This window comes from Aotus nancymaae, unplaced genomic scaffold (assembly GCF_030222135.1).
Source record: "Aotus nancymaae isolate 86718 unplaced genomic scaffold, 86718_ANA_hifiasm-v0.15.2.pri h1tg000006l, whole genome shotgun sequence".
Taxonomy (NCBI): Eukaryota; Metazoa; Chordata; class Mammalia; order Primates; family Aotidae; genus Aotus; species Aotus nancymaae.
Genome location: NW_026988417.1, coordinates 52,553,947 through 52,563,405, shown reverse-complemented (window position 1 = coordinate 52,563,405; position 9,459 = coordinate 52,553,947). Strand labels below are relative to the sequence as shown.

Below are 9,459 nucleotides of genomic sequence, written 5' to 3'. Positions count from 1 at the left end.
TTGGTCATGGAACAAGACCAGAACCCAGTCTCCTGACCCCAATCCAATGTTCTTTCCATTAATCCACATTGTCCTCCTCTCTGCTCATTGTCTGTACTTGGACTGGAAGAGGCAAAGAGATGGTTATGGGGCCATGTTCAAAATGTCCTTGGATCTGTGCTCCTCAGACCTCTAACCAGTGATTACCAGGAGGCTTTTTCTTGAAAGAAGCTACAAGCACTGGGAACTTCTGTTCCTAGGCCAAGGAATAAGTTTTAGAAAACTCAGTGGTTAATACTGTGCTCAACCAGGGCACCTCCTGACCACGCTTTTTGCAGTTGTCCCACTATGCCATGTGGCTTCATTGTATCACAGTGACGGAGTCCCTTAATCTTTCCACCTCAATTTTCTCATCTGCAAAACCGAGGATAGTGAATAATTTGTGCCTGCCTTCTCACAGGGTTATTGAGAGGATCAAATGATAGAGATAAACATCTATGACAGTTGACTGACTGTTCACCACTATCCATTCTCCCCTTCTTTCCCCTGGCAGTAACTCCCCAAACTCTAGCTAAACACACCTTGCCCAACTAGAGACTGCAGTTCCCAGGCTCTACTACAGCTAGATGTGGCCAAGTAGCCAATTACCTGCCAGTGTGATGCAAAGAGAAGTGATCATCAGCAGTTTTCAGGCCATGCCTTGTAAGGGTACTGTTGGTTCAACTTTCCCCTTTCCATTTTCCATCAAATTGGAAGTTGGACATGGTGGTAGTGAGTCATCTTTGACTCTAGATGGTAGATGAAGAAGATGGAAGGTATCTGGGTCCTGTACAAACTCATAAAACAGAGCTGCCTACCACCTACCACCCTTGGACAACCTACCAGCTCAGACCTCTATGAGAGAAGAAATAATCCTCTTATTTTATTAAATCCACTATTACTTTTGTTGTTGTAATATCTAACCAATATCCTAACTATTGCAACATTCTATGACTATGTAAACTGCCATGCCAAGACTTTATACTGTGATTATTGTTCATTACATATGCCAGCTTGATTTAACAAGCCATGTTGTCACATAGCAGTCACCATCTTACTCACAGGACCACAATTTCTGCTTCTGTAGGTCCCATAGGTTACACAACTATTCATTCAGAGTTCTTACATTCATATGAGCCAAATTGTGAGGGTTTCTCCTAGCATCCCTCTGGCACAATCTCTTCTGTTTCTATACTGAGAGTCCCTGGTAGCTTGCTTTCTTAAAAACTAAAACTTCTTCTGAACATTTGGAAGCTTGACAGGGACCAAGTCACAGCCCCTGTGATAACTAGCCTCACATGTGATGTTTTCCCCAACCTGACCTGGAGCAAGTACTTTACCTTCTAAATAGTTTTCAACCAAGCAAACTAAATATTTTAATTGAAACGTTTACTGGAGTGTTGTTTTTTAATGCACACACACACACACGCATATACAAACAGATGTACCTGCCATACCTGGTTTGGGGAAGGAATGCAGAGAAGAATAAGTAAGGGGCAATGTAATCAGGGAAGTTCACCTCTCCTGTCTCATTTCTCACCATACCATCTGCACTCTCCGAGCAGTCACTCTTGAAATATGTGTAGTTTCAGATCTGCATGCTGTCCCACACCTTGGGACTTGTACAGTTTGCCATCCTCTTGCATTCACCTACTAACTCTTATACATTCTCTGGATCTCAGCTTGAACATCCACCTTTGAACAAGGCTTTTCTAACCCTCCAAGTCTGAGTCAAGAAGAAAAGGAATGCATTTCCATTCTCATCACCCTTACTGCTCTGTATCTTGATTTGTCTGTCTCCACCTGGATTATAAGCATCTAAAAAGTAGGGACTGGGCCCTATCTGTCTCTGTATCTCTGATATCTAGTGTGGTGTCTGGCACAAAGTAGACACTCAGTAATATTTGCTGAAAGAATGAAGACATCATGCCTCCATAAAAGCCCTAGTAGTTCTTGCTCCACAGGGAGCAAGCAGGCCCTGGTAAATAAGCTGACCCACTGATGGGACCACCCTATGTCTTCTAGGATGCCCAAACACAGTGTGTTTCGTGTACCAGTGGAGGTCTGGCTCCAGACCCTGAAGCTTTGGGAACAAACACTTGCCTTGCTGAATGTGATGGTCAGAATCAGAAAAAATCTGCCCAACTGGATTGCGTGATCCTGGATCCCCGTCTGTCTGTGAGTATATTGAGAAAGGAAGGTATCCTTTTAAAGCAAAGTGCATCCCACCTACTCCTCCGGGGTGGTGGTGGCCCTGTTAGAGATTTACTCTGACAGGTTTAAGCACCATGGAATAGTTCTTACTGATTGCATTGCAACTGCATGCCTGATGATCAGACTTTTTCAACAAGAATGCTCCCAGTGGGTGGTGGGTTTGCCAATGTGCTACTTCAATGACTATTCATATTAGCTCTGTGCTCAAAGGTCCCAGGTTATGTCTCTATCTACTCCAGTGTTTATTTAGTGCTCAGTGTTGGGATGAGTAATAAGCCCCTTAGCTTTGTAACAGATTGTTCTTTAAGCACAAGACCCATCAGCACTCTGCTCTTGAGCTCCTGCTAAGCAGAGAAGATTCCCAAGGAGTAACTCCTCAGCCCCACGGGAGTTTCTGAAATGTGAAATTGGAGGTCGGTGGCAGCATAAACAAATCCAAAAATAGCTCTTGTGAAAAATCTGCTCTACAGTGTAGGACCATTTCTGTTAGAGCTGGTTGAGACCTTCCATGAGTCCTGGATCCCTCCCACTGAGGTTAGTAGGAGGTAGAAAGAGAGGTGGATTTAGCACTTGCAGCTGACTCAAAAACACCAAATTTGGAAACAGGTAATTCTTCAGTTTGATTTGGTTTTTAAATCCTAAGGTATCTGCTTTCTTATGACAGCATTTCAAATTTTTTTAATTAAAATAAATAACTAAATACATCCTAGGGTATGTTTTTCTACCCCTCCAAAAAGACAGAAATATATATATATGTATACTCTTACCCTTGTCTTAGTGGTGAAGAAAGTGAAGCACAGAGAAGTCGACAGTCTGAACTCTGCAGTAGGGGCTACCTGGTAGGTCGGGAACAGCAATGAGGATTCTGGAGCCCAGAACAGGTCCTGACCACTTGCTCATGTGCCTGACAAAGTGCCTGGCACTGAACAAATAGTCATACCATGAAAGTTTATTGATGAATGAATGAATGAATTTGTTAATGACAGAATGAAATTGACTAAACCAATGTCTCTCATATGAGTAATATAAAGACCTCTTTTGGAGAAATAATATTGTTTTGATCCCAGAGATTGTCTGTAAAACCCCTGAATAATATGGTCATAAAAAAAAAAAAGTAAATTCACCACCCTAGGCAATATGGAAGAACCTGGTCTCTACAAAAATTACAAAAACTAGCTGGGCCTGGTGATGTGCACCTGTAGTTCCAGCTACTGGGGAGGCTGAGGTGGGAGGATCGCTTGAGCCTGGGAGGTTGAGGCTGCAGTGAGCCAAGATCACACCACTGCACTCCAGTCTGGGTGACAGAGCAAAACCCTGTCTCAAAAAAATTAAAATTAAAATGCCTCTCCATAGCAAATTATCATTATGAAAAATAATTTCTGCATTTATAACTGATAAAAGGTTTTATTATTATTGACAGAAAATCACAATTTTTTTTTCATCTGAGACCTTTTTTTATTGCATTTTAGGTTTTGGGGTACATGTGAAGAACATGCAAGATTGTTGCATAGGTGCATTCATGGCAATGTGATTTGCTGCCTTCCTCCCCTTCACCTGTATGTGGCATTTCTCCCCATGCTATCTCTCCCCAACTCCCCACCCCCCGCTGTCCCCCCTACTCCCCTCCAACAGACCCCAGTGTATAGTGCTTCCCTCCCTGTGTCCATGTGTTCCCATTGTTCAACACCCATCTATGAGTGAGAACATGCGATGTTTGATTTTGTGTTCTTGTGTCAGTTTGCTGAGAATGATGGTTTCCAGGTTCATCCATGTCCCTACAAAGGACGCGAACTCATTGTTTTTGATGGCTGCATAATATTCCATGGTGTATATGTGCCACATTTTCCCTGTCATCAATGGGCATTTGGGTTGGTTCCAGGTCTTTGCTATTGTAAACTGGAAAATCACAATTTTTTAATGTTCTCACAGAATTCATAGACCTCAAGTAACACCAGCAAATCCGTTTGAGAAAGACCAGCCCAGACTGTAAACCCTTGACTGAAGGCAGGGCGTAGTACTGGACTTTATGGCACCCTCAGCACCTTGACCTGGTAGCCCTTCTCTGACTATTTGAGGGTGGTGACGGTGATATGACCATGGCCAGCCTCCCGTCCTACACAGGAAAGGACAACCTGCAATGCCAGCCAGGGACTGCTAAGCACCACAGGAGGGCTCTGGTGCTCATGGCAACAGCACTGCAGCCACCAAAAGCTCGAGTCCAGCTGGGTGATCAGAAAAGCTTCCATAGTGGACATGGAAGGTGAGCGGGGTCCAGGATCATGAAAATGACATGGTGGCACAAAGAACAAAGAGGAGGGCTTTATCATTCAGAAAGAGAAGTATTTTCCTTTCCTGTTCATTTGCTGCCTTCTCTCAAAGTGAATTTACCAACAAAGACAAGCCCTAAGGACATGCATCAGAAGTCCGTTCCAACCTCAGAGGACTGGATGGGTTTTGAGTAATGCCCAGCCAGGCAGGACACACTAGAAAGATAATTGAAAATCTAAAGAAACTGATTCATCCACCAAAAAAAGCAACCCAGGGAGCTGAAAGAAAATTACTCTTTTCTACCACCTTCTGTCTCCTTTCTCTCCATTTCTGAGTATGAAAACTACTTTATGCCACCCGGATCCAGTTCTCAAAATCTGAAGTCTGTCATTAATGCTCTGAAACTCCCCTTCTATGTTTTCTCAGGTCTTAACCCCCACACTCCTGCATAGCAAGTCTGTCATTAATGCTCTGAAACTCCCCTTCTATGTTTTCTCAGGTCTTAACCCCCACACTCCTGCATAGCATGTCCTTGAGGTCCACTACCGTGTCTTTTTTGGGGTTTTTTTTTTTTTCAGTATTATACTGCCAATCACATCTATGCATTCAATAAACATTTCCCTTAAGTCATGAAGGAAGCAATGGTTGAGGCAGAGGAAGCGGCTGCTGAGATTACTAGGAAGCTGGAGAAACAGGAGAAGAAACGCTTAAAGAAGGAAAAGAAACGGCTGGCTGCACTTGCCCTCGCATCTTCAGAAATCAGCAATAGTACTCCAGAGGAGTGTGAGGAGGTAAGTGGAAAAACCCAAAAAGAAGAAAAAAAAGCAAAAGCCCCAGGAGGTTCCTCAGGAGAATGGAACGGAAGACCCATCTACTTCTTTCTCCAAACCCAAGAAAAAGAAATCTTTTTCCAAGGAGGAGTTGATGAGTAGTGATCCTGAAGAAACCGCTGGCAGCCCCAGTCTTCCCAAGAGGAAGAAATCATCACCCAAGGAGGAAACAGTTAATGACCCCGAAGAGGCAGGCAACAGAAGTGTCTCCCAGAAGAAGAGGAGATTCTCCAAAGAGGAGCCAGTCAGCAGTGGACCTGAAGAGGCTACTAGCAGCAAGAGCAGTTCCAATAAGAAGAAAAAGTTCTGTAAAGAAGCCCAGGAAGATTAGAATGCAAATGGACATTCTCCGGGAGGCGGGGTGTACCATAGCCCAAGGTGACATTCCCCACCCTGTGTCCTGTTCCCCAATAAAAACAAACTCACAAAAATAAATAAATAAATAAATAAAAGATATTGTTAGGCCAGGTGCAGTGGCTCATGCCTGTAATCCTAGAACTTTGGGAGGCCAAGGTGGGCGGATCACTTGAACCCAGGAGTTCAAGATCAGCCTAGGCAACTTAATGAGACTCAGTCTCTACAAAAAATTTTAGAATTAGCCTAGCATGGTGACATGCACCTATAGTACCAGCCACTAAGGAGACTGAGGCAGGGAGGATCATTTGAGCCCAGGAGGTCAAGGCTGAAATGAACCATATCGCACCCAGTATGTAGTTAGGTTGTAATAAATAGTGGTTATTGTTAATATTATTTGACTGTATCAACAGAGTAGCTGTTTCCAGATCAAAAAAGGTAGTTGACACACTTCTTAGCTTCATCCGGGGAAACATATTCAATTTGGTGCCCTCCACCCTTATGGTGTGTGTGTGTGTGTGTGTGTGTGTGCATACATTCATATATATATACAGTTATAGTCATAGTTACAGTTATAGTTTGGCAAAAAAAAAAAAAAAAAATCCAGAGTTCTGTTGCCCAATCACTTCTCAGCTGTCAAAACTTACTTCTAAGAAGCTGACAAACTCAGCCACATTAAGATTTAACTAATACCACTTAGTATGTTGCCCTACCCAGTGACATTTTAAATCTCATGTAAGTAGGAATTTAGGTATATTCAGAAACAGAATTGGAACACAGGTCAAGGCTAAAGAGAAGGTGTTCTTTGTTTCTAAGCACATAGGTATATCTTACTAAGCTGATGTTGAGAATGGTTCTTATCAAAAAGATGAAGTGAGATTTTGGCATACTCAGAGAAGGCCATAATGTTGGTCCTGCGATCACAGACAGGAGTGATAAAGATCAGCCTTTAAAAAAAGTGGGAGAGGAAGGAAAAACTACAATCTATAGCCTAGGAACACTTATTAAGATGAGATTTAACCAAAGACTATAAAATCTTAAATGGTAGATAATAAGGTCAAGCCAAGTTACTATTTTCAGCTTGGAACAGATGACGAGACAGGAGGACATAAATGGAAATTAAAAGAAAAGGGATTCAGAACAGATCAGAAGGTTACCAAAAATAATCAATGGCTGAAATGACTTTCTGGACTCATTCACTTGTGCTGAAAATATTGGGTCATTGAAAAAGTAATGAGATGATATTCTTGGGAAATGGAATAGTTAAAATGAATGAGTCCAGATGGATCCGAAGACTTTAATCATTCTAAGGAGAAACGCTGCCTGGGATTCTCTCTCTCCCAAACCAAGTTAAAATTTCATTCTAGGGAGAAAGCTAGGTGTAAGAGACCTTCGTTTTTTATATTCCGTGGGTGTTTGCAGCTCCTTGAAAGTTATAATGGTATTTAATATCAAGGGGTTTTTATGTGTGGTGCCTCCTACAGGATCTTAACAAGAAAAATGAGCAAGACAGCAACTACAGACAAAGGAGACTTGGAGTTCATTCCCAGTCAGGCTCCCATCCACAGTCAAAATCTTCCCAGTGCTCTCACTAGTCTCACATCTTCTGATGCATAATTCCAAAAACAGGACAATTCAGAGGCAGCCTAATCTACTACTGGACAGCTCTGACTGCTAGGCGACTAGAATTGTTTTTGGCCTCCTAGTTTCCTCATTGAGTCTAATTACGTTCTTTGGAGCTATACCTCATGTGTCTATTTCCACTTCTACATGGTGACCCAACAAATACTGAAAGGCAGTTCAATCTCAGCTTTCTCTTTTCCACACTAAACATTCCCATTTCCCTCATATGACATGTTTTCCAGATTGTCTGCCTTTCTGACCACCATCCTTGGAAAGATCTAAATGTTTAATCATGCATGCATACACACACACACACACACACACACACACACACACACACAAACACTCTCCCAGAAAAGAGGGCCCCAAATTGAATATGTTTCACCAGATGAAGCTAAGAAGTATATCAACTACCCTTTTTGATCTAGAAACAGCTACTCTATTGATACAGCCAAATAATATTAGCAATAACCACTATTTATTACAACCTACTACATGCTAGACACTGGACTAGCCACTTTGCATACATTACTTCTAATCCTAACCATGGCCCATTTTAATATTCCCATGATACAGATGAAAATATTGAAACTTACAGAGAAAATAACTTGCTCAAGGTCACAGAGCTAGGAAATAGCTAAGCAGGGATTCAAATTCAGCTGTCTTGGACACCAAAGCTGTCACCCTTCCAGTAGGTCATACTGCCTAATAGTTTCTTAATGACTACTTCCCTGTTTTTTCATTTGTACTCATGGTCATCCAAAATCCCCAGGCTTTTTTCCTTTCACAGGTGTTAAGGATTTGTACCCAACAGGGAGTAAGGCACTTTGCAGGGTAATGGCATTCATCCTAAGGTGTGCCAGGAGAAAGGGGCTGGACCCAAGCCAGGTGGGGTTCAGGTCTGTGACCCCAGGATAGGCTACCCATGCTCCAAACCCTAATCTAAGCAGTCATACTTCCAAGGTAGCCCATCATCAAGGGGTCTCAGGAAGACGTCGTAGGGAGACTGGGGCAGGAACACGGCCTCAGAAGTACAAAATTACAAAATATTGACTATGAGAATGTCCAGCTAATCCGAGTTTCTACATGGATGTAGTAGTCCATTCTCACACTGCTCTAAAGAACTGCCTGAGACTGAGTAATTTAAGAAGAAAATAGGTGTAATTAACTCACAGTTCTGCATGGTTGGGAGGCCTTGGGAAACTTACAATCACGACGGAAGGGGAAGCAGGCACATCTTACATGGGAGCGGGCAAGAGAGCAGTGTGTGTAGGAGGAACTGCAAACACCTATGAAACCATCAGATCTCGTGAGAACTCACTCACTATCACGAGAACAGCATGGAGAAAACCACCCTGTGATCCAATCACCTCCCACCAGGTCCCGCCCTTGACACATGGGGATTATGAGGATTACAAGGAGATGAGATTTGGATGGGGACACAGAGCCTAAACATAATAATGGAGTTCTGACCTCCCGGCTCCACGAGTGTATATGACCACGAGGAGAATAAAGCCAGTCTTTGTTTACCTGGCTCAGACCCAGTGAAATAGAAAAGGGTAAAAAACAGGAAAACTGTTAAGCACGCAAAAGATACAGACAGGCCGGGCATGGTGGCTCACACCTGTAATCCTAGCACTTTGGGAGGCAGAAGTAGGCAGATCACTTGAGGTCAGGAGTTTGATACCAGCCTGGCCAACATGATGAAACCCCGTCTCTACTAAAAATACAAAATTAGCCAGGTGTGGTGGTGCAAGCCTGCCATCCCAGCTACTGGGGAGCCTGAGGCACAAAAATCACTTGAACCCGGGAGAGCCGAATTCACACCACTGCACTCTAGCCTAAGTGACACAGTGAGACTCCATCTCAAAAAAAAAAAAAAAAAGAAGAGAAAGAAAAGAAAAGGACACACAGAAGGGAGCAAGGCCTGTGCTTACAAGGCCTGACCTCTGGTGCAGAAAAAGATTAACTCAGGAGGCTTGGAGTGCCCAAATCCTGCACATTCCAAAAAAAGGAACTGGCCCTTGACCAGCTCCTGGGGGATAATCTGTCAGACTCTGGAATGTCCCACCTGTAAAGAGCGTCTTTGTATACCTGGGTCCCTGAGTCACAGCAGATAGTTTATGCTAACAAGGTGATGTATGGTAAATGC

General features: G+C 43.0%; 1 pseudogene; it reads left to right on the top strand.

The window, feature by feature from the left end:
* Positions 1 to 5,068: 5,068 nt before the first annotated feature.
* On the top strand, positions 5,069 to 5,755 carry LOC105709240 (nucleolar protein 56-like; annotated as a pseudogene).
* Positions 5,756 to 9,459: the final 3,704 nt, after the last annotated feature.